The following is a 26,571-nucleotide window of genomic DNA, read 5'->3' on the forward strand; positions in this document are numbered from 1 at the left end:
GCAACTGTCCTGTTGCACGCTGGAACCGTGGAAACCGACTGTGCCTGGCGAAACACAAAGGGAAAACGTAAAAAGCAGAAAATTAAGAAGCAGAAAACCCAAAAGCCAGAACGACATAAACAAAACAACAACAAAATAAGAAGAAAAAGCGACCCAAGCGAAGCAATAGAGGGAGTTTGTGTGGTATAGAACCGGAAAGAAACTCAGGCGACAGTGGAAATACTCAAGCGAGCCTATTGGTCTGGGAAAAATGAGCGCTACGTGGTTGTTACGAGTACGCGCCTGTTTGTATGCTGCATTTATTTATTTGCGCTAACTATGTGTTCAGACAATGTTTGCCTTGCCACATACGTACACGCCCATATTACAGTTGATACGCTCGAGTACATTGACATGCAGTATTTTAATATGCCTCGGCAAGCAGGATGCCGGCAACAACATACTATACGTCTATAATAGCGACCACCACAAACAGTGGCATTAGCAACGCCACGGGATTTTCTCACTTCATACCGAATAGTGGTCAGATGTAGATACGTGAAATAACTGCTTATGTATATCATAACAGGAAGGCGCCCAATTTGATATATATATATATGTATATATGTTTTGTAAAAGAGATCTCGTTTTGTGGAACTGATATTAAGTTTTTCTTACGGTAATTTACGGTAAAAGTGGGAGATTTCATATTTGATGAAAGACAGATAAGAGCTGGTGTACCACAGGGCAGAGTTTTAGGCCCAACTCTATACATCATATATACAGCAGATCTTCCAACAGCTAACAATGTATTAACTTCAACTTTTGCGGACGACACAGCTATATTGAGCCGTAACAAATGCCACATAATATCATCAGAGAATATTAGCCGACCACTTAAGGTTTGTCGAAGAATGGCTAGCCGACTGGCGTATAAATGTGAATGAACAATAGTGTAAGCATGTTACGTTTTCGTTCGGACCAAAAAAGTGTCCGGGAGTAAAAATATTTTCGTACCCCATGCGAATGAAGTAACTCATCTTGGAATTCACGTAGATAGAAGACTTACGTGGAGAAAACATATATCTAGTAAAATAACTTGCATGTAGATAAGCAAATTTAAATTGACTATTATACAAAAACTCCAAACATAGCATAGACAATAAAGTACTTTTATATAATGCGGTCATAAAGCCGATTTGGATGTATAGCATTCAACTGTGGGGTACGACCTGTGCAATTAATATAGATATAATACCAATGTTCCAATCAAAAATGCTTAGAACAATCACGTGCTCACCATGGTACATGCGTAACGAAAATATCCATAAAGACCTTGGTATTTCTTTGGTTAGGAAAGAAGTAAAAGACAGCAGAATTAAATATATATCTAAACTCTGTGATCACCCAAAACCTTTGGCTAATGCTTTGGTACATTCCTGCAATCGAACACGCCTTAAAAGAAGAGATATGCCCGCGAACTAAGGAGCAATGTATCACCAAAACAGCTCAATCACTTGCTTGAGCGTGTCTCGTTTTTAAATAGATTTAAGATTTCATAACCTATTATTAGGTTTTTAAAACAAAAAGCAGATTCAAACGGAACCAAACCCATTTATTTCCGAAAGAAATGGGCACAGCCATCTCTTTTTCTGTTAGCGCAGACATAGTACAAGATAGAAATCCTTTAGAAAACCTTCAATCGACACCTTAAAGCTCCTTCATCCGATATGAACGGTATAAAGCAACTCAAATGTTTGAAATTCATATATTGAGTATATGGAGGCTAAAGGTAAAATTGTCCCAATTTTTTCCAATTTTGGCATTAGAACAAAGCATTACAAGAAAAATTTATCCCAGAACTTTTTCAAATAACAATTGGCCAATAAATATTGGGTTGTCAAATATCTCCCTTCCGCTTTTTTGCTCTTTATTCAATGCTTTGTAAAAAGTTTTACAGTGATCGGAACGAAAATGCAAATATGCGCCGTTACGTTCGATAATCTGTTTCCATCTAGACGGCAACTTCATAACACCCCCTCGTAGAAGCACCCCTCCTTATTTGCGAAGAACTCGGACAGCCACTTTTCACAAGCCTCTTTTGAGTTAAACTTTACACCAACCATCGCGTTCGCCATGGACAGGAACAGGTGGTAGTAACTTGGCGCTATGTTCGGGCTATATGGTGGATGCGATAAAACATTCCATCCGAGCTCCCGTAGATTCTGACGAGTCATCAATGAAATGTGTGGTCTAGCGATGTCCTAGTGGAACACTACACCCTTCCTGTTGGCCAATTCTGGACTCTCAGATCGATCGCCTGCTTCAAGCGGTCCAGGTGTTCTCAATAGATATAATAGTAGAATAAAGTGTCTGGCCATATGGGAGTAGCTCATAGTGGATGATTCCCTTCCAATCCCACACAACATACAGCAAAGCCTTCATGGCCGTCAATCCCGGCTTGGCCACTGTTTGGGACGATTTACCAGCCTTCGACCCGACCGTTTTCGCTTGATATTGTCGTATGTGATCTATTTTTCGTCGCCAGTCACCATCCGCTTCAAAAATGGGTCGAGCTCGTTTCGTTTCAGCAGCATATCGCAGGCATTGATTCGGTCCAGAAGGTTTTTTTGCGTCAAATCATGCGGCAACCAAACATCAAGCTTTTTTGTGTATCCAGCTTTCTGCAGATGATTTAATATGGTTTGGTGACTAACTCTCATCTTCTGGGAAATTCCGGTAAAACTCGATGTTTCCATGTTTTGATTGGTATTGATCGAAAAAAAACACCCCAAATCAGGTCAAAACTCAAAGTTATGTTGACAATTTTCTTCGATTAACGAGGTATGGTGCACTTCGAATTCCTTCTGACCGGCCAAACTGTCAACAAGGAATACTATTAGAGGGTTGTGCGTCGTTTGCGTGAATGTTCGTAAAATTGGCCGAAATTATGGCCGACAAACTCTTGATTTTCACACCGTCGCATACTGCATTGATTCTTCCGAATTGTGGTTATTCAGCAACTCAAACGACCGCCCCGGGAAACCCTTTGTGTTTATGGAAGACAGTAAACAAATGTTTCGAGGATTAGTAAAAACATTAGCACAAGTGCATTTGGGCCAAGGGGATTACTTTGAAGAGGATGACTTAAATTTTAAGGAAATATTGAAGAATTTTAAAATTTCAAACATAGTCTTACTATTTTCTGCTCGAAGCAGTACTATTGGATTTCAAAATGTGTCTGGGGACTTTATGACTATATTGGGGTTACAAAACTTCCTTTGGTAGCAGTTTACTTACCCACTTAACGTCTCATTAAGCTAAGTAATTATCCATAACGTTAAACAACTTGCGCAATTATTCACTAATACAAAACTTCGCTGCCAAATAAATATTCTCAAGAAATTGAGCTGAGAGTTTAGGGGAGAAAACTAAAAGTTGTTCATAGCCTCTACATTTGCTAAATATGTAAAATAATAGTCCACATGTTTCAACCATTGTAAATTACTTCCAGCTGGCATACGAAACGACCAAACAACGAGGAGTTCATTTAGCATTTGCTGACGACAGGTCGCGCAAAAATCAAGGAATGCACGCCAATTATAACCGCAGTCGAACGGTCTGACAGCGGAGCCTTCTTCTGTACTGCCACCAACTCAGAAGGCAGCGAAACTTTGGAAGTACAAATTGCTGTTACATCACCGCTCACTGCCAGCATCCAACCCACCGTGCAAACAGTGAATCTGGGCAAAACCGCAAACTTGGTGAGTTCCATTGCCAGTAGGCGAGAATTTAATTGAATATTCACGGAATTTATTTGAAACACACAAAAAACTCACTTAAATTTCGCACAATTAGCCTAATGATTGGCGTTTTGTGTAGCTCTAACCGTTGATATGTGTTCTTTTCGTTAGATTTGCAGCATTTCGGGCTTCCCAAAACAGAGTGTTCTTTGGCTGAAGGATGGTCATCCACTGCGTTCCGGCGCGCGCGTCCGTCTACTCTCCACAGAGCACATACGCATTACGTCCATTACGAAGAAGGACAAAAGGATGTATCAGTGTATTGTGAAAAATGATTTGGAGTCGGCCCAGGCCACAGCGGAATTGCGACTAGGAGGTGATTGGAATGCTAATTATGGCAATTACTTGATTTTATTTCATAATTCTAATTAAGATTATTTTTAAAAGTGTGAGCGCAATATTCAAAGGGGGTGGGTCAAAAAGATAAAAGAAGATATAAAGGAAAACTTTAGAAAAACTTTAGCACCAGCATATTTCTTTTAGAAAGTTTCGATGGATATCGATTATTACTCTAAATCAAAAACTTAAACTTCTTTAGTTGATCTAAATGCTGGTCATCAAATATAATAATGCGTTATCCCGACCGTATTGTATAAATTATTATTATTATGAGCTGTAGCTGACGGTAAAGAACTTCACCTTTCTCAGCTTACTTAAAGGGAGTTCCTAAAGTTCATCATTCTCATTTTTCCGTATATTAAACGACATTGGTGTCTGCGGTTGTTGATTTTACGAAAATCACGCATGCTACCTATCTTTATGCTGTTCTCCACGATTCTACTTTTATATCTCTGTTTTTCTAGTATGTACCTCGCGTTCGAAATTCTCTTTCAACCGAAAAACTTTCATTTATTTGAAGCCTACATAGTATATTAGAAAATGTTTAAGGAGATTTCGTGCTCGTTGGAAAAAACTTCGGTGCACACTCTACATTGTATATCAAGCACACCGATATATTTGAAAATAATATAACTTACATCTAAGATCCTTTTATAAATAAAGGCTAATCTCCCTTGAAACCAAGTATAGAAATCTTGCTTCCTGCTTCATAATGAGCTTAAATTCTGAACAAATCCGTCTTCTTAGCTTTAAGAACGTGGATCTAATACGCGTTTCATGTTCGGATAGGTCTTGTGTGTTTTGTTAATAATATTTCCAATGATACTTACTTAACTGATAACATTATTTCCTTGCAGAGGTGGCACCGCAACTAATTTACAAATTCATCGAACAGACCATACAACCAGGACCGTCAGTTTGGCTGAAGTGAAGCGCCAGTGGCAATCAAACACCGAAAATTGTTTGGCACTTGAATGGATTTCCGCTACCAAATGTGAGTATGGCAACCCTAATCATATATTTAACTTATAATACAAGTGTTATGTATAACTAATAAATTCATATATAACGTACCATAAATGACAAGAGTTGACTTAACTTACGAAAAATGTATGTATGAAGCGGAAACTTTCAGTTATTAGCTATATACATGACTTGAAAGGTGCCCTAAAGTTGATTGCATCTAACCCCACAATTAAATAGAACGTGGTGCGTCTTCACAACTTGAAAGGAGGGAGCGTCGAAAATTTAACCTGGTCTCGATGGCTTTGCGCAACAACAGTTCATTAACAAGATTAAAACAGGAAAAATAGAGAGAAACATTACTAACTCGATTGCTCACCTGACAATTGGGTTGTTCCACTGAAGACGAGGTGTCTGCACAATTTGTTACCACTGCCATCGTCTTCATATTTCAAATTCAATTTTTCCATATGCGGACATTGCTTATATGAATTCATACGTATGTAGTTATGTATATAATGGGTGTCTGGCCAACGATCCCGATTTTTACCAAACAGTTTTATTAGACGATGAAGCTGACTTTTGATTGAATGAGTACGTTAAAACAAACTTGTCGCATTTGGAGTGAGTGGAGTGGAGTGCATTCTCAAAAAGTCACTGTTTGATGTACTCTATGGTTAGAGGGAATCTTTGGTCCATATTTCTTTAAAAACAAGACAAGATGAATGACTTTTTCGTGCCTGGATTAGAGGCTCTTGAAGTGGTTGAATTTTGGTTTTGAAGAAAACTTTTGGGTATTGTGTATTGGTTTTGTATAATCTCGGGTCAGTGGTCGTGCTACGACCCTTAGATTATTTTTTGTGGAGTTGCATTAAGTCGCTTCTTTGAAGAGATTATTTGGCGCATTGTCGCTAACATATGACTCCACTGCTGCTAAAAGGGGTCGGAAATTGGGTCTCTCGACATCAATTTATTCAAGTCAGACGCGGTGGTCACTTGTCAAAATCATTTTTTAAAACTAAAGCTGTAATAACAGGAAAACCCGATGTCTAAAGACACCCTTTAGTTATAGTATGTTCAATGAAGTATATGTGCATAGTGAAGCATTAACGCGTGATTGCTGTCACCAGCAACTTTGAATATGACATATTGGAGAGGACGTACTGGTGTTGCACCAACACACTAGCTCTTACATACACACACAATTTATAGTGAAGTGAGCTTCTCTCTCTCTCCTCGTGATGGACAAGAGTTATGTTAAAAGCATTAGAAACCACTGTTGATACAGGTATGTTCCACACACTTTCTCTCGAATATTCGAATCTCATTGTACAGTCTCCAAAGACGGTGTTATGGCTGAAATTTCTAAGAGAACAACAAAATGTAAGCCATCTAAGCTGTATATCCCAGTATTGGTAGATGACCTGTAGAGCTACCGCATACGTTACTACAAAATGAAGACTATGAAGTTAAAAACTCTGGTACTGGTGAACGATTTTGGTTTTCTTCATCAGTCACCTTTATATTTTTTATACCTTGAGCAGGTATTTTTAGTTTGTCACGAGGTTTGTTACACTTAGAAAAAAAAATATCTTCCAGAAATTTAGCAAGGACTATTGTCTAAAGAAATGGTGCAATGTCCGAAGAAATTTTTTGGTAAAAATCTGTGGCAAATTTCCCATCACAATAATTATTAGCGTTTAGTATAAGCTTGTCTTTCTGATGTACACAAAGTATATTTGGCGCTAAGAAGAAATTAGATTAAACTTTGTAATAAAATTTCTGGATACGAAACGTTTAGAATGTTGGAAAAGACGTTCAGTTATAATTCTTTGTCGCGGTGAAGCATAAATACGGGACGTCCGCGAATGTTCAACATGTCAATAAAATAAAGGAAATGGTGCCTAAGCATTTACAATTAACAGTCATGGATTTTGCTGGCATCGTTGGAATATATGAACGACCAGTGAAAACCATTTTCTAAAATCATTTAGGTCAAACGAAAGTAAAAGCAAGATTAGTTCACTGCCTTTTTTTCGAAAAACAGCGTCGCGTAAACGTCTGCGAAACAATGCTCTCAGATTACTAATATGTCATAAAACGTATTATTAAATTTGAAATTTGCAAAACTTCGAAAATGGATTGATTCCTCTCAATACTACCCTTAGTTCCCATATAACTAACACAACGGTTTTCGAACCTCCAGCTGACTTTATATCGGCCAACATATGAGTTATCTCAATGAAAATGGTAAGGGGTGTTTTAATGATAACAGTGTGTCTTTGGTCCAAAAATGGATAAGATTGGGCGAAAATTTTAATGAATAATGATTTTCAATTTTCTAACAAACTTTTTTTCGGTCAGCGTATAAGTTATACATACATAGTTTATGTATCTATAAAATTGCTTGAATTGCGAACTTGTGGTTGACATTTTACACCTTAAGGTATTTCACCCGAACTTACCTTCCCTTCCTTGCTTGTTAGTGCTATAGCTTATTGTTGTTGACAGTTTTGTAGTTTCTGTACTTGCTGGTGACTGCTAGGCAAAGCAACGAACGCGTATTTTACATAAATCGCATTTGGATGTTATGCACGAGAGGATACGCAAATTAAAGTCATCGTCAGAGTTCTGCGCATTTGAAGTCTCCAATGCATCTGTCTTAAAATGTACGCCCGACAACCTTCTAGTCTGTTGGAGTATTAAGACATATGTATGTATGTTTGGCCGTCTGGTCTTCTTTTGCCGGCTGCGATTGTTGGTATGTTGCTTTGGTGCTTTGCGTCCATGCACTTTTGGTACTCGTTGCGGCAACAAAAGTGGTTGACAGCTTGAAAACTGCAAGTGGAAAGTTAAATTCAATTGTTTTAGTCATACTACGAGTATTACACATATGCGTTCCGACATATGCCATCAACAAATTACAAAAAAATTGAAACCTTAACTAGGGCTTTTTTTCAAATACTCTCTATTACTTTAAGAATAAGAATTAAATTAAATATATGAGAATTTAAACTCTCTGGAGAAAAATTGTCAGAAAGAAGCAGCCTCGCCTCATATTGAACTCGTGGCTAGTTCATTGACGACAGGTGTGAGTATGTGAAGGTTTTATTAATGTAAAAATAGAAGAAAAACCAACCTGTCTGCAGAATTTTCTTATAACTAAACGCCGTAGATTCTGACGTTAATCGCTAGCTTGTTATACACAAATCACATACAGAAGGGATTCCTTTCTTCGCAGCTTGCTTTCTGCCTTTATGAGAGTTCGGAGCAACTGAATTTTTATCGACTTCCATTCTATACACGTTTCGATAAATTCGAACGTAGTTCGAGTTCCGAACAAAAATAGTTCAAATATTTATTGTATCAGTATGTTTGAATATCATTGGCGAAAACTTGGTACAGGAAGTTCATCAATGATTATTTTAACTCTCTGGCCTAGTTAATAATTGCCAAAACCACTACTCAAGAAATCTGAAAGAAAAAATTTCGACTGATGAGATACAAAAAATCATACATGCTAGGAAATTTTTACTATAATTTTATGTTTTAGCTATCCAAAATTAGTAAGAAGCAGCTTCTAACGTCAAAGTTACAAAATGACTGTAAACTAGTGCAGTGAATTAAAATATTATAAAAATTACATCGTTGTGAAATTTTTCGAAAATTAAATTTAGACTAAAATGATATTGGCTTGAGCGCGTAATAAAGCCAACTACCGCGAGATTGAGAAGATGTTGATGAATAGTTTATACTGGAGATAGATATGTATATGTGGCGTAGCTGACATGTCCTTCCTTTTTAGCTCTATTTGCGTATGTCAAGTTGACAATTATAGGAAAGCTTTCATAAAACAAACTACCCTAACACTTCTTTAAAATCAAACGGAATTGTTTTCATTACGCTACTTACACGTGCACATTTCCATTGCAGATGGCGTCAGATTGCCAACGAATATATTGTCATGTTCAGAACGGCGCCCTACTCATCGCGAATGTGCAACGTACCACCGATCAGGGCACCTACACTTGCATCGCCCGCAACAAGCACAACTTCACGGCGCAACGGACGGTGGAGTTAAAGTTGAAGTTGCGGTTGCAGTTGCAGTTGATGCGGCGTTGATAACATTGGCGGTGGGTTTCGAATTGCTGCCTAGGTGGCTGCAAATTCGGGAATTTCACCAGACTAATTTTAATTTGTCTGGAGTAGTTAATAAAAAACCGCAAAATGATGAAATGTTTGCGCCTAGCTCTATACGAGTTTTAGTATATTTTGAAAGTTGTATGTAGAAATGGTAAACACTGCTCGTTATAAATCGCCGAATTTAATTGTTGTTGGTTTTACGTATTCGGAAAAGTTATTGCGAAATAACTTGTGTTTAGCATAACTAAATTTGAGCATACTATATATTCGGAGAGTAGTGGCCTAAACCTCTGGCCACTTTGAAAGATGTTAAATTGAACTTTTAATTGGATTAAGCTACAAATAATTTTCATTCATTTATTTGTGGCTTATTTTATCAATAAAATGTTTCTTTTAAGATATGAATGTTGTATGGTAATTGTGGATTAAATCTCCAGCAACTGCGAGAGGCACCTGTGGGCACAGTCCGGCCTTCTAATAAGTTTCATGTGCATGTCTCGTAAACCACTAAAGCTATAACTACCCTCTTCTTCTTCTTTACTGGCGTAGACACCGCTTACGCGATTATAGCCGCGTTAACAACAGGGCGCCAGTCGTTTCTTCTTTTCGCTACGTGGCGCCAATTGGCTATTCCAAGCGAAGCCAGGTCCTTCTCCACTTGGTCCTTCCAACGGAGTGGAGGTCTTCCTCTTCCTCTGCTTCCCCCGGCGGGTACTGCGTCGAATACTTTCAGGGCTGGAGTGTTTTCATCCATCCGGACAACATGACCTAGCCAGCGTAGCCGCTGTCTTTTAATTCGCTGAACTATGTCAATGTCGTCATATATCTCGTACAGCTCATCGTTCCATCGGATGCGATATTCGCCGTGGCCAATGCGCAAAGGACCATAAATCTTTCGCAGAATTTTTCTCTCGAAAACTCGTAACGTCGACTCATCGGTTGCTGTCATCGCCCAAGCCTCTGCACCATAAAGCAGGACGGGAATTATGAGCGACTTATAGAGTTTAGCTTTTGTTCGTCGAGAGAGGACTTTACTTTTCAATTGCGTACTCAGTCCGAAGTAGCACCTGCTGGCAAGAGCAATCCTGCGTTGGATTTCCAGGCTGACATTGTCGGTGGTGTTTATGCTGGTTCCTAAATAGACGAAATTATCTACAACTTCAAAGTTATGACTGTCAACAATGACGTGAGAGCCAAGTCGCGAGTGCGACGACTGTTTGTTTGATGACAGGAGATATTTCGTCTTTCCCTCGTTCACTGCCAGACCCATTTTCTGTGCTTCCTTGTCCAGCCTGGAGAATCAGTACTAACGGCGCGGGTGTTGAGACCGATGATATCAATATCATCGGCATACGCCAGCAGCTGTACACTCTTATAGAAGATGGTACCTTCTCTATTTAGTTCTGCAGCTCGAACTATTTTCTCCAGAAGCAGGTTGAAGAAGTCGCACGATAGGGAGTCGCCTTGTCTGAAACCTCGTTAGGTATCGAACGGCTCGGAGAGGTCCTTCCCGATAGTGGCGGAGCTTTTGGTGTTGCCTAACGTCAGTTTACACAGCCGTATTCGTTTTGCGGGGATACCAAATTCACGCTATAACAACCCAGTTCACCCAAATATTATTAGAACTCCTACCGACACACATAGTAGCATTTTCCTTCAAAAACCGGACAAAAGTGAGAATTACAAACTCCACTCAAAATTGATTTTTTTAGTTCCTAAGTAACTGTATTACAATAAACCGATTAACTTATGGACCTTCAGCCCACTATGTTGCCATACAAGTAGGCGGAACCTAGACTTCATTCAGTACGCAGGTCCTCAATAACGATACTCTCTTTTTTATCGAAATTGCAAGTGGTTTTTTGTGGTGCGTAAAGTGAATTCTGGAAAATATTTTTTATGGATTCTAGACAACATGGTATGTATTTAATATTAATAATGTAAAGATTAATTTAGTTATTGTATTATTTTGTTTTTTTTTTCGGGAAAAAATGAATCATCAAAAAAAATTTTTAATTTTTTAGAAATTAAAATTAAATTAAAATACAAGGTTTTTACTTAACATATAAGCTTAAACATTTTCCCCCTTTAAAAAAGCGCCTTGAATTAGGTTGGTCACTTGCATAAACTGCATGCCTTATTAACTAAATTGAATTCTAGTATAAGATCCTATAAGGGGGCTATACTCGGAGTCGGTGTAAATAGATGGACAATGGGCTGTCACCGACCACTTTTGGTGAAATCCCATATCTTGGGACCCGACAGACCGATTTCGACTAAATTTAGCAGCGTTTGAAAAACTACGCTACTCCCGTAGCATTTCATTTTACTCTTGCTACCGCTCTCACTTTGTCGGGAGCCACAGCAGAGCCTTAGCATAACCATGTAAAAGTATGTGCTCTACTCTGCTCCGAGTTTTGTTAGGTAAAAACACTATAGCTGTAGCGAGAGCAAAAAATTAAATGCTGCGCTATGCTCTGGCGTAGCGGTAGCAAAAAAATAGGAGCGGTAGCACAGTAGAGCTAATGTAAATTTTCATGTGCTACAGCTCCCGCAAGTGTTTATTGTTTTTTTTTATTTTTTTGGTATTTTCTGTCATCTACAAGTATGTATGTATATATGTAGTATATAAAAGAAAGTCGTATTAGTTACACCATTTATAATTCAAGAACGGCTGAACCGATTTGGCTTAAAATTCAGTACAACTCATAAATACAAAAATTATATTTCAAATCATAAGAGCTGTAGCACATGGAAATTTTCATTAGCTCCGCTCTGCTACCGCTCCCAATTTTTTGCTACCGCTACGCCAGAGCATAGCGCAGCATTTTATTTTTTGCTCACGCTACAGCTATAGTTTTTTATCTAACAAAACTCGGAGCAGAGTAGAGCACATACTTTTACATTGTTATGCTAAGGCTATGCTGTGGCTTCCGACAAAGTGAGAGCGGTAGCGATAGCATAGCAATAATTTTAGAAATTTTGCTGCTACGGAGCAGTAAATGAGTACCCTGAAATTTAGTATGTAATATTCTTTTAATATTTCTATGTCACAGTGTGAAAATGAGCGGCATCGGACTACAATCACAACTATTTCCCATATAACACATTTTAAAATTCCATTTGATTCTTTCAATTTCCAGTAGACAAATTAAGAAGTAATTGATAAAACGGAATAAAGTTTTGCGGTATTAATTCTCTTAAAGTATGCCACATTTTGACCAAAAATTGTCCAAGTCCAATTAAAAATGTTGAAGCCCATGGGTACCGAATATGTGGACCCCTGTACCTATAGTTGACTTTTCATCGAAAATATTGGTCATTATGTGAGATATGCAATAGAAATTCAGACAGAATCCTTTCCTGACAATGGTATTTCTGCATATCGAAAATGGGTTGAATCGGGCCAATATTTCCCTGAGCGCCCATATACATAATATAAAGAATTTCGAACTTATAGCTGGCTCAATGCTGGATATATCCGCCAATATTTGGGCCAACTCAATGAAAATTGGAGAACATGTTTTATTCATAACAGTATATCTTTGATCCTAAAATAGAAGCATTTGGGCGAAAACTGACTTACCCCACAAATAACTATTACCAAGATTTTCGAACATCCACTTGACCTTGCTCCATATGATTGGTGATTGTACATAAGGTACCTTAATGAAACCCAGGGAACATTTTTTGAGTATGTGGGATGAGCAAAAATATGATAAAATCCGGTCGATACTACCCCCTACTCAAATATATTCAATATAAAATGTTCGGTTGCACCCGAAATTAGCCTGTTTACTCGTTTTATTTTAATATATTGCATTATTACATTCAATCATGCATTTTTATTAATTTTCATTCATAAAATCACTTTAAATAATTTTGTCCAGTTTTTGTGACCAAATGCTCCTATGTGCGACAGTGAAAATTTATGAAATCGGATGGTAACCTCATTTACCCCTAATATAACGGTACTTTTTGAAAACTACTAAAAGCGCGATAAATCGATAAACAAATTCTCCAGAGACATTAAATTTTACCCCCAAAATGTTATTTTAGGGCTTTAATGGAGTGGGTGTCTGGATAATATATAGACGCGACAACGTCCTGTTTTAGGTGAAAACACAAATCTCGAGATCCGCTTGACCGATTTAATTTAAATTCGGTACGTGTCATTCAACTTACATTCCTATTTTACATTGCAAAATTTAATGTAATCGGACTACAGCCACGCCTACTTCTCATATAACACAATGTTAAATTTTCTGTAATTATTTCACTTTCGTGGAAATCTAGAAGTAATAAATATAACAGGATAAAACTTTGCGTGAATAATGGCTGTGAAATATGCCAAAAACTCTCCAAGTCGGACCAAAACTGTTCAAACCCCTAGATACTGAATACGAAAACACAGTGCTTACAGCTGACATTTTATCGAAAATATTGGTCAATGTATGAGATATGAAATTGAATTATGGAGAGAATCCTTTCCTGGTAATAGTATCTCTGTACATCAAAAAAAAATTTGAATTGGTTCAATATTTCGTTTAACCCCCATATAACTAATATAAAGATTTTCGGACTTCCGACTTTCTATTGCTCACATCAACCCATATGTGAGTTATCTAAACAAAATTGAGAAATTATTATTTTTCTTATATCTAATGGTGCATCATTGTGCTTAGAATGATTAGAATCGTGTGAAAACACGCCATAAGCCCCATATAACTAAAAAGCCTTATATACCTGGCTTTAATCTTTACAAGTTGCTCGAGAATGAAATGTTCTGTTATACCCGAACTTACATAGTCATTTCTTATTTGTTTTTTCTTAGTATTATGTATACATTTTATAAAACAAAATGGTTAAGGTAAAAAGATTATACATATGCTTTTTTATCAAATAAAACTTAATCCATTACGTAAACGGTCATGGTTTAACATAGTGGCGTAGCTAGGGGGGGCGAAGGAAGCCGTCGCCCCGGGCGCAACTTCTTGGGGGCGGCAAAACGATCTTCGCTGTTTTTTAAAACTCCAATTCGGGCAAAAATTTCTGAAAATTGTGTCAAAAGTGTACAAGATATAGGGCGAAAATGGGTTTTATGGCTTTTAATAAGATGTCTTGTAAATTTACTATCAATTTCCTCAAAAACCGTATTGTGAGAATTTTGGAACTTCGTGGCCTTCCTAAATTTTATATACTTAATATCGAAGATATTTCGGTAGGTAGATAAAGGGGGGCGGCAGAACATCCTTGACCCCGGGCGCCCGAAGTTGTAGCTACGCCACTGGTTTAACATTATATATTTTTGAACATTTATATATTTTTGATCACACTCTCTCTCAACTGAAACCACGCAATGCAGTTCTAAATGTTTTTAGTTACATCATCTCTATTACGATAAGTGGTATTGAAAAGTAAATAAATAATATGCAAATATTTGAAAAGATATTGACTATTTTTTATAAAATAATTTACCGCCGATTTATCATATGCACATTTTAGTAACAATTAATTTGAAGAATTTTCAGCAAACGATACACAATAAAAGCCGATAGTAATTGCTCATGCCAAAAATATGACAATGAAAAAAATAATACAATAAAAATATTTACAAAAGGTGAAATACAAATAATAATTTAAAAATGAATTTGCACGCAACTCACAATAACGAAATTTTTTAATTTGCACTGAGTAATTCGCAACTCGTAAAAAATATTTTCACATTTAAACTTCACGCTATTTCAATTACCTATAAAAATGCATTTTTTCAAGCCTGCTAAAAAATAAAATGCACTAACACATACATACACACACACACAGTTTTACAAAAACACATTGACTAAAATGAAAAGAATACACGAAAATATGATGCAGTTATGCGCTACACACACACACTCATACAGCATTCACACAATAAAGCTATTTTCATTGTTCACCTACGTTTTTCCATACTTTGCTCTGCTAATATTCTTCTTCTTCTTTAGCTTTTTCCACTTTATTCATAACTTTCACTTCTGCTGCATTTATGCTGTACCAGCTTTTTTACCCTTACCTCTTTGTCCTACCTCTGTGTGTTTGCATTTGGTGCACATTTTGTTGTTGTTGTTGTTTAAATTTTCCCTTTATTAGCCTGCATACGAAATTTTTTGCATTAACTTTGCACACACAAAGATAAACACGCACACAAACAGACAACACAATATTTTCGACCAACATTGCGTTCGCTTTATCATATCACGCTGGAGAGGCATTGTGAAATGTGAATATGCAATGATAAATGTTAATTAAAACTTTTTACGCATACTCACACACATTCACGCAATTATGATGTTCATAAATAAAATAACAACAAACAAAAACGTTCTGAGCAAACCAATTAAGTTCAAAAAGCTCACATTAAAATGAAGCTATAAAAACATCGCTATTTTACTGCACATCAAATTCATCAAATTCCTATCGTCAGCCGGTAACGATTGCTTAAATTCGAGCATCTTATAGTTACATACGCACGTACATATTTGCACTTGGATGAACAAATGCTAGATGAGTTTCTTCCCTAAATTTTTTTAGGTTAAGATCACTAAGAGAATATTATACAATTCGCCAGTACAAAAATTATCTGAACAGTTTTATGTACGGTAATATTAGGTCATAGAAGAAAATTTTTCATGGTTAATCCCTGAGGTGAAATCGCGGATGGATTTCCTAAAGCAGTTTTTGGGAAGAAAACTCAAGCATCACAAAAGCGTCTTGAACTCAGCACATCCGTTTATGGGAATTAAGTAACTCACCTAAATGTTTAAAGACATGAGGTCGAAATAAAGAAAAAGTGTTGATTGTAGTCTCTTCTTTCCTAGTTTTGGACATCATACTATCACTATGTTATCGGCTCCAATCAGAAATTTCTTTGGAAACTTATAACGATGCCAGTTTTATCTATTTCTTCTTCAGTGTTTTTTAATAGTTCATAGTTTGGTAAAGAAAATTCGGGTTTTTTATTCCTAAAACCACTAGCGCACACAGTTCCAGATCAGAACTCTATTCGACTCTATTCGTGAAACCACCTGATATCGCAATCCTCTGCATTTTCGTGAAGTATTCTGACATTACGTAAGTGTTCTTCCATCAGCAGATCAGATCAGAAAGATCACGTACGCTTCCCGTAGTTGTTGCCGTAGCGCTTATTTAATTTCTGTTTAAGTGGCAAGGAGGAAACTTTCCGTTTCGACGGGATTGAATAAATATAGAGGGAAATATAATGAGTTGGATTTGTTGAGCATGCAAAGAGGTGGTTAAAGTCATCTCCTCTAGTGCTTTCTTCCTAACCACACTTTCCTTACAGGATTTATGACAAAAAACGGAAAAAAGACTACCAGAGCTTGGTTCGACAACGCTTGATTTAAATGAACTGGTACGAAATCAAAGCGTGAGAGAATTTCGAAGTTTTCAGAGACAATATCATTTAGATGCCCATCTTTTCTGAGACTAATAGCAATATATTCAGTCAAACTCCTCTTGGCTATGTCGACGGGTGCTATGTGCAAAATAGCATTAATTATCATGGTTACCGTGGTTCTTAGTGGACCATACAAACTGTTGAGCGATGATAGTAAAGGTAACTTAAAAAAATGTGCTGTATTAAAACAATACCGATCCGAGTTTTTAAATCCAATAAAATCTGGCATATTATATTACAAAATATAGAGAAAAACTGAGATGGTGCCATTATGTTCTCTTTACGAACCCATATACTATAGTTAATAACAATATTTCCGACAAAGTCAACTTCGGCATTCGAGGCCAGATATTTCGTATGAAAAACAGAGGAATTACTTTTTTACTTAGAACTCGATTCCTAAAAAAATTAGTTTTAATACCACACTAAAAAAAATAAATTTCGGCGTAAAGTATTCCGACTTAAAATAATTTCAAGTTCATCCAAGTGATTACGTTAAGCAATTGTTTCACTTGCATACATACACATACATAATTACACTACGTTAATAACAGAAATGTTAATAAAACACTCGAAAGCGCAAGTAATAACACTTTTCACAACCTGTCCCTCACCTCAACCACTTTTTCTTAGTCCCTTCCTCATTACACTTGCACATTATCAACACGCTTGCTTGCTTGGAATGAAAGTATATATGAATGATCAGCATGCAGCCAACGCACCACGAATTTTGCACAACATTAAGCGCCTTATAACTCACCAGCAAACACCGCAGACGTTCACCGCACATACGTTGCGACTTTAAGCCCTCATTTCTACTGCATCCACTTTTTATCTAAATATTTATTGCTTGAATTTCAGCACATCATATCTTAAATAACTATTAAAATCACGTCTGCTGCAATGCACCAATTAATTTTGCACATTTTTTGATTTACTTTAACCTTTTTCAGTACTAACTAAACTCCAGCGTTGTCGTTTTGGTTTACACTTTCTTTGAAATTCCATTATTATTTTTTACTTTTTTCATTCTTCATATTTTTTTTCCTTTTTTGGTCTCTACCATTTATGTTGTGAGCACATCATGATTTACATTTTGAATTTCTGAATTTCTGCACTTCTGCACCTGAACCGGCATTTGCATCTGTATCAGCATTGCGCATTCGCGACGCGACGTCATGGTGCGGCGCTCACCGCGCAGTTGTGTGTTTTGTCAACATCCAACGCCTGAACGTCCGATCCGCGCGCGACAGCCGTCGACAGTCAGCAGTCAGCCGTTAATTCCTCCACCATAAGTGGCTATATAGTCCAGTCATTATAGTAAGTTCACCTCGGAATTCGATATACCCATTTATATGTCTGTAAATACTTGTATATTGACATCCTAAAGTTGTCTTAAAATATACATATGGTAGGTATACCCTACCTAATTTAAGCTTCTTACCTAATTTAAGCTTAAATGACTGGACTATATATGTAGATATATGAATATAGCATATAGTTTAGTCTGCGCGCTGCGGTTGACTGAGTACGCTGGACGTTTGGGTGTATAAGCAAGACAGAATCCTCATTATGGGACATTGTGTTTTGTGACATGGGGTTGTCTTTGGCTCAAAACTATTAATGGGTAATGGTTAAGTGGTTTGTGGTCAAATAGTTTATACCGGAGCTTAGATCGAATATATGTCCATATATATTGTGTGCCCAAATAACGGTTTATGTTACCTATGAAAGCTTCCCACAAATAGTATAGATATATTAGTAAATGTTTTATTAAGATATGAAATAGCAATGGAGTAAAGTCAATACCGTAGTGATTCCTAGGAGTATATGTGCAAGTAAAATACGATTAGACACAACCGAAATTTTTGTATGCCTTATTTAAATTTCCCTTTCTCTAATATCTTAACTCTTTCTCTATCTTTTTCAGTTATGGAATAAAAATTGTCTTCCACCACTTTAGTTGTTAAAAGGTGACCAATTATATCCGCAACCGTTTCATTCCCAGAGCCGGTACGAAGAGCATGGCGTATGGATGAATTTTGAAAAAGTGGCGGTTTCATCACAAACTTAACGAAAGGGAGCAATTTGAAGTAATTTACAGAATATGTACTGCTTCGATCATCATGGCGCACATGAACCAAAATACAGGAGCTGTGGAATTTTAAAGGCCTGGGCAGTGGTAATAAGATCGGTGTGCGAAATTCGCATAAGCAAAATATCTGTATGCTGAAACCGAAAACATACTGACAGGGAAACTGATAAAGAAAGTAATTGCTGAATTCAGCTCTCTGCCAATGAACTGGTCGCTCTAAATTATTTTATTTAGCTCTTCGTTTAAACCCATACTAAGAATATCAAGAGTTGTAGCGGAATAAATGAAATAAATAAAGTTAAATGCAATTGTAAATTATTTGGAGTTTTTTTTACTCGGTAAGTAAGTCAATAAGATCTAGGTCATAGATCCAAAAATGCTTGAAAGTTATATGCTTTGTTAAAGGAGAATTTGAAGATTGTTGTGATTAACATCACAATGATCAACGACGGGTATCCCATCCAAATATTGATGAAATTCTTAATAAATAAGGTAGATTTAACGCGAAACTTCTCCCAAATGAATCCGACTCTAAATGTATATATTGAGTTCAAAATTATTATTGTATTTAAAAATGCACCAGCAACCTTAGAAAAAAGGAAAACATGGTTTTGGTTTGGGTGATTTTGGATGGATTTTAAGAGAAAGATTCAATGGTTTGAAAAGATGTGGCTGTAGCTCTGTAGTTCAGAGCTACATTGCATTATCACGAACATTGGCTAGACAGAGATGTCGTAAATTGAGCAAAGCAAATAAAAGCAACATAACATTGGCTGTGCGTAAACGCTTGGATTATTTACACACGAATTACTAAAATTCATACCCTTCAAAATAGTGCTATATTCGATTAGTTAAGAAAGCATATCACTTTATTTCGGAAGGATCAACGCAGTTTTTTTAATTCGAAAAGATATTCTAAGCTTTTAAAAGTTTTCTTAGACAACTACTCCGCTTAGTCCTGCATATCGGTTATTTTAACCTGCTTTGAATTTCCTGTTCAGCTAGTGTTAGGATATGAACTATGAAGTCGATTTTTTATTAAATTTCTTCAGGAAAATAATAGAGATCTAATGATTTCAATTAGTTCTTATAGCATATGAAAATATTAATTAAGAAATTTCAAATTTATAGCTATTCCTCAGTTTTTAACAATTAATAATAATTTACACCAAAAACCTTCCAAAATTATAACAAAAACGGATGGCAGCGACCGCATGACTGCAACTGCTGTCAACGTCATTCCCTGTCGTACGTTGCTGTTCCAACAACAGTAAAAACAAATGCAAAATAACAAGAGCAACCATTTCATCACAAAACAGTGCGACATATACTTTGTTCAACTATTTCCATTTAACGCTTTTCTTTAAGTTCGAACATTTCATAGACGCTTTCACGTTCGTTTGCCGGCCGGCTTGGTGGACGGTTATTGGGTTACGCTCGCGCGGTCATTTAGGGGCCGAGTGTAAAAAACTATCAGCAAAAATAAAAAACGATGACAAAACCATGCACCAACAGTATGAATTGTTCCGATTTACAACAATAATAACAAAAACTCCATCCACAACTGTAACCCAATCCACATTCAGTTCAATCGTAGTCATAGAAAATTAATGTTTTACTTAAATTTTTAACCGGTAGGCATTAAACCGGAATAAATTCATAGACAACCCAGTAAGGAAAATATTTGAGGGTATACAATTTTCTAGTTGACTGTTAGCCTAGGTTTTCGTATTAAAATCAAACCGGACTATTATTTTGTTTAAATTTTTTTAACAATTACCCGACTCAACAAATCCAAAGAGAAAATTTGCGACTGATGTACCAAGAGGTCTGTGGAGTGTTTGAGGTGTACTGATTATGAAGTTGAGTTGAGTTGATAACGAACAACTATTTTCGTCATTTAAGTAAATGTTGATGGTTTGACCCCGCATCTTTTGACTACAACACCAAAATCCTACTTGTTAGGAAATTTTTCGTATCATTTTTGACTTCAGAAACCCAAAATTAACGAGAAAGAGCGTATAATATCATAGTCGAAAATGACTGTAAACTAATTATATAACTGTACCTTCGAAAGGCAATGCACTTTAGTTAGTTATGTATGAAGATCTCTTTAAGGTGCTTTATGCTATATAATATAAATATTTGTTAACAGAAATTTTCATTAAAACAACAGAAGAATGGGATACAACCGTAAGCAGCCTTAGACGGCGTTCTGACGGAGTCTCTTTTGGCCCTCATAATCGGCAAATTCTCTTTTGGTGTTGCTTATCGCGTTCCCAAGAGTTAGTATTATCTTGTCAGTGCTATTTTTGGCTGAGTAGGCCATTATGGAGAAAATTCGTCTAACTATGTACGTATTTATATTCGAACGGATTTATACACGCACCAGAACTATTCAGAGAATATGTGTGCTTTTATCAAAAAAAGAAGGTTATGTTGGAGTTAGTGTTTTGATTTTGACAAGAAAAATATAACAATTTAAAATGTATGGAATTTTTCTACCCCAAGTTCCCAACAGCATAACCAGTATGTACAACTTTTTAATCGTTTCATGATTCCTTCTCTTAAAATTTCGCACTCATCATTGCTTCCGGCGCGTGTATAATATGCAATTCATTCGTTATTGCACTAGTCGAAATGCGAGTATAAACGCATTATAAAATGTGGGAGTGCGAAATGTCCGGAACCTATCCATACAGCGGAACAAAAAATTTTTTGAAATTAGTGCAAACATGTACCATTTAAAATAAGCCACAATTAGCACTGTAAAGGTTGTGAATGTCAAGTGCTGATAATTGAGGTTAACCGCCACACGAGAGGAATGAGACCGATAAATAAAAACAAACTAAAATAATTTAGGGTTGCTTATAAAAGAAATTTATTAGTGGAACTCTCTTTCATAGGATGTTGCCTCCCATTTTCACGACGTAACTAGAACCGGATTTATATTCGGTTCAGGTGTGCTCCAAACCTATTTAGAGAGTATTTGTGACTTTACCTAAACTAGAGACGGTTGTTAAAATCGTAAAAAGGTGGACGATTTAAAATTTCTTGTGGAGTTGGAATTTAAGTTAGGTTTGAGTTTGCCAAAATAGACAATACCATTTAAAAATCTGCTGTTTTTCCTACTGGTAAGTTAGCATCAGTATAATAAGAATAATTTGTTAATCGTTGCATGATTCCTTCCCCTGAAATTTCAGAATAATTTTGCTTCTAGAGCGTGTAAACAGATGCATTTGTTATTGAATTAGTTGAAATTTAAGCATAAACGCATAACAGAATGTGGAAGTGCAAAATGCTCGATGCACAGACTATCAAACAATTTGTGAATGTAGTGAAAACAGCTGCTATTTAGAATAAGCCACAATTAGTACAGTCAAGATTGCGAATGTCAAGTGCTGACGATTGAGGTTTGCCGCCATACCGCAGGAACGAAACCGATATAATGGGTTGTCAAAAAAGTCTTGCGGTATTTTTATTGAATTTTTTTATTGAAATTGAAGTGAATTTTTGATGACTCATGCCCAGCTCTTGACCGATGCTACGGCTGTTACTATGCCGGTCTATACCGGGACCAATTCAGCGATTTTATCGCAATTTTCGACGACAGGCCTTCCGAAGCGTGGCGCATCTTCGACCACCTCTATACCAGAACGAAAACGTTGAAACCATCGTTGTGCGGTGGAAATGGAAACTGTATCGGGTCCATAAACTGCACAAATTTTATTGGCGGCTTGAGATGCATTTTTGCCTTTATCGTAGTAGTACTGTAAAATATGCCGTATTTTCTCTTTATTTTGCTCCATGTTTGCGACGCTATAACTCACGAACGACTTAAAAAAAACGACAATCAATCAAACACGTGTTAGCGCGTGAAACGAGCTTTCCAAAAAGGTATAGCATGACCCGATGCGATGAATAAAACTAGAACTACGCGCTTTCAGCGCCAACTAGCGAAAATACCGCAAGACTTTTTTGACAAACTATTATTAAGTAAATGGGGCTTACGAAAGTATTGGTCCAAATTATATTATATTATAAAAACAAACAAAAATACATTATGATTGCTGAGTGCACTAAATATTGTTTTTAAATACTCATGAATGCCTGAAGATCTTGAGATCTATATATTGTAGTTTTGCAATGGCTATCGACAGTGTTCTTGTAGGTAACCACTAAGTAGGAAAAGTATTATTACTGAGGTGAATACTATTTCGTCTTTACCATACATATATTTCCATCAGATAAGGTGGACGATTTCGTCCTAGATACCTTGATATCTCTAATACCAGCAAAATGGTTCGGATGCAACTCCATAATAGAGTTAGTGGCAGTGATATGTGAACAAGTTAAAACTTTTATTTTTCCTTCCTCTTGCATTATAATCAAATACTTTGGTGTTTTATTTAACAGTAAATGAATTCAATATTGTGTCTCAAACTTGAGTTTATTGATCAGTTTGGTGTTTAGAATTATATAGCGAAAATCAGATATACGAAAGTTTAAAATTTTCGTTAAACCGACCTAAACACCATTCTCAATTGGTTTTTACAAGGTTAAAACCCAAAATTAGAATAAATATTTCAATGTTCTTCAATGATGGTTTATAACATCAGAGTTTTTTAATACTCCCTATGAGTTACATCCTTAAATATTCTCAGAACTTGTGTACACTGTTCTCTTCTTATAAGTATAATCGTAATTTGACAAGTCGAAAAGTGTTGCTGGTATATAAACATCGACCACAAACGAAAACATATTTTCATATTATTATGAACGATTAAGAATAATTATCTATATTTATAGAGAAAAGGATCGTGAGTGATACCAGCCTCAGTGAGTAAACTGACTTCACATCAGATAATAATATTTCATTATTTTGATACATACTTTAGGACGCAAATTTATTAAGAATTTTAAATCTGTTTTTCAACTCTCTCTGAGAATTTTTATAATAAAACAAGATAAAGCTATTATAAGCAACTGTAAACAATTCCCCAAAACCTTCATCAGAAAGATGAAATGAAATATAAAAATCGACCACAAACGAAACATATTTTCATTTATTATGAACGATTAGAATAAATCAATTTATATAGAAAAGGACGTGAGAGATACCATTCGTATATAAATACTTGTGTGTATTTCATTATCAAAGTGTAAACACAATGGCTACGAAGACTGCAGCGGCACAATGAACTGAACAAATACTACATAATAATAGAAACAACAACAACACAATGGCCGGCATGTGCACAAAACAACGCAGTTGTCCATTTTGAATGTACACAATTTCGTTGTGGCCATATGCCATTCAAATTCATTAAATAATATTTTGTTCAAAGTGAAATTTTTATATGCAAAAAATAAGTAAATAGGTCAATATTTTTGCTTTAAATTATCAATTGTTATTACAAATGATTATAACATAGCTTTTATGCTTTTATTTGTAAAATAACAAAGTTTGTTAGAGCTGTGAATAATTTTACATTTTACATTTTTGCAACCATTGTCCTCTTTCTATCTTCCATTCTACTGTCAACTCTATGTCGTCGTACTGTCGTTGGCAAAAATAGGAATAATTAGCGATTTAAACTGTCGGCCTGCAGTCGTGTAGTCGTGCAGCTGTATATAACACTGCCCATAAGAACGTGTGTATTTTAATATACAGATGTATCGGGTGATTTTTTTAAGAGCTTGATAACTTTTTAAAAAAAAAAAACGCATAAAATTTGCAAAATCTCATCGGTTCTTTATTTGAAACGTTAGATTGGTTCATGAAATTTACTTTTTGAAGATAATTTCATTTAAATGTTGACAGCGGCTGCGTCTTAGGTGGTCCATTTGGAAAGTCCAATTTTGGGCAACTTTTACGAGCATTTCGGCCGGAATAGCGCGAATTTCTTCGGAAATGTTGTCTTCCAAAGCTGGAATAGTTGCTGGATTATTTCTGTAGACTTTAGACTTGACGTAGTCCGTCTGTAGTCTAAAGGCGTTAAATCGCATGATCTTGGTGGCCAACTGCCCATGCATCCCGAAAAATGCACTGTTTGGTGTGGTTTGTACGCTGGTGGAATCATTGGACCGTATTTTTTCAAAGATGCTGTTGGACGCCACCAAGATGGATTTAATCGCCTTTAGACTATTTTTTGGGGGGCTACGTCAAGTCTAAAGTCTACAGAAATAAGCCAAACTATTAGCTTTGGAAGACATTCCAGGTGAAGAAACATTTCCGAAGAAATGAATATTCCGGCCGAAATGCTCGAAAGGTTTCCGAATGGACCACCTGAAACGCATCAACATTTAAATGAAATTATCGACAAAAAAAATGTCAAAACAATCTAAATTTCAAATAAAGAACCGATGAGATTTTGCAAATTTTAGGCGTTTTTGTTTTAAAAAAAGTTATCAAGCTCTTTAAAAATCACCCGATATATACTGCCAATATTTTATATATGGTTATAAGCGCGTTATTATTTTGCACACAAACAGGCGCTTATGACTTCTATAAGGACTTTTGCAAATTGTTGTACGTCCATAGACGGCACATACTTATGTATGTATACTTGCTTTTATGGAACGTTTTGTATTGTATTTAAATTGTCACTGCTTCTGTTTCTGTATGTATATATAATATTAAGTAACATGTATATTTGTATACCTCTTGGCTGCAAGTCTTTATAAGTTTCACGTTTAGTCTTTAAATTTAATTAATTGAACGTTTTAATTCGAATCGTTTTTTTGATGTATTTGAAATGGTTTCATTATAAGGTTGATACTATGGAAATAAAAAAGGCTAAGGCTTGGTAAATCCTAAAGTTGCTATATAGCACAAGAGGACGTCACAAGCAACGATTATTCGTCTTTTGGTTTTTTAGGAAATTATTGGCCGATATCAAATATTTGTGGTAACGATACTTTATAACAGCAGGTAGTTTGCTGAGATGATAGACAGAGATATCTAAGAATCAATGTGAGTCCTGTTTGGTACTGAATCTTTATATGCTAAGGGTTTGTAAAATTACAATAAAATTCCTATGTATAACAGCTGCTTCAACTTAAACGACGAAGGGAGAGTTTGCTTCCGATGCAATTTATAATTAAATTGGGGAACAGAAGTCAATAGGTAGACACATGTATATCATTTGCAATTTTATTGAAATCATAAAACGCTAAAATAATTTTGCATTTTGAGATATAACACTAAAAAATAGTTAATATTAAAAACTTCAAAACCGTTTATATTAGCGAAACATCGAATTCTTTAATATATCTGTTATTTATGGAAATTTCTGTAAAAACTTCTGTTGCTTCTTGTTGATATTGTCCCATTATATTTGTCCCGATTAAGCATTCTGTTTTGTGAATTTCTTTTGAGATAATATTAAAAGATAAAGCCTGGTTTCAACAAGTTTTAGCTGGAATGCCTATTATATATACTCAAATGCTATTTGTACAAAATTGTGTACCGATATATTCATTCCTGATTGATCTGTATGCAGGAAAGTAAAAGAGTTAGATGGAGTTCAGGGGATGCAGAGCGGATTCCACCCCACCGTGTGCGTCCTTGGTAACACCAAATGACCATCGACATTCACGGCATTTTCTGACTTCTATGGATCTCTTATCCTTTGCTTGAAACGGACATAACTCGAACTATTAGATGGATGGCTTTAAACCCTGGGTTGGTGGTTACCGTATTCTCTCACCTGAGTATGTAGGGGTGACGCCTTGCAGAAATGGCTGATGGGTTAATGGACAGCCTCTCGGACATTTAACCAAGTATC

The 26,571-nt window shown here is 36.1% G+C and overlaps 1 protein-coding gene and 1 long non-coding RNA gene across 2 annotated transcripts in view; one reads left to right on the forward strand and one right to left on the reverse strand.

Annotated features, from left to right (window-relative positions):
* LOC126752687 (cell adhesion molecule Dscam2-like) overlaps nt 1–26,571 on the reverse strand; it is a 292,000-nt gene that overhangs the window by 120,083 nt on the left and 145,346 nt on the right. The gene's annotated exons all lie outside the window — the stretch shown is intronic.
* LOC126752728 (uncharacterized) lies at nt 17,053–19,084 on the forward strand. Its single transcript, XR_007666027.1, has 2 exons — nt 17,053–18,006; nt 18,617–19,084. It is a non-coding gene; the product is annotated as an uncharacterized LOC126752728 (long non-coding RNA).

This window comes from Bactrocera neohumeralis, chromosome 3, assembly GCF_024586455.1.
Source record: "Bactrocera neohumeralis isolate Rockhampton chromosome 3, APGP_CSIRO_Bneo_wtdbg2-racon-allhic-juicebox.fasta_v2, whole genome shotgun sequence".
Taxonomy (NCBI): domain Eukaryota; kingdom Metazoa; phylum Arthropoda; class Insecta; order Diptera; family Tephritidae; genus Bactrocera; species Bactrocera neohumeralis.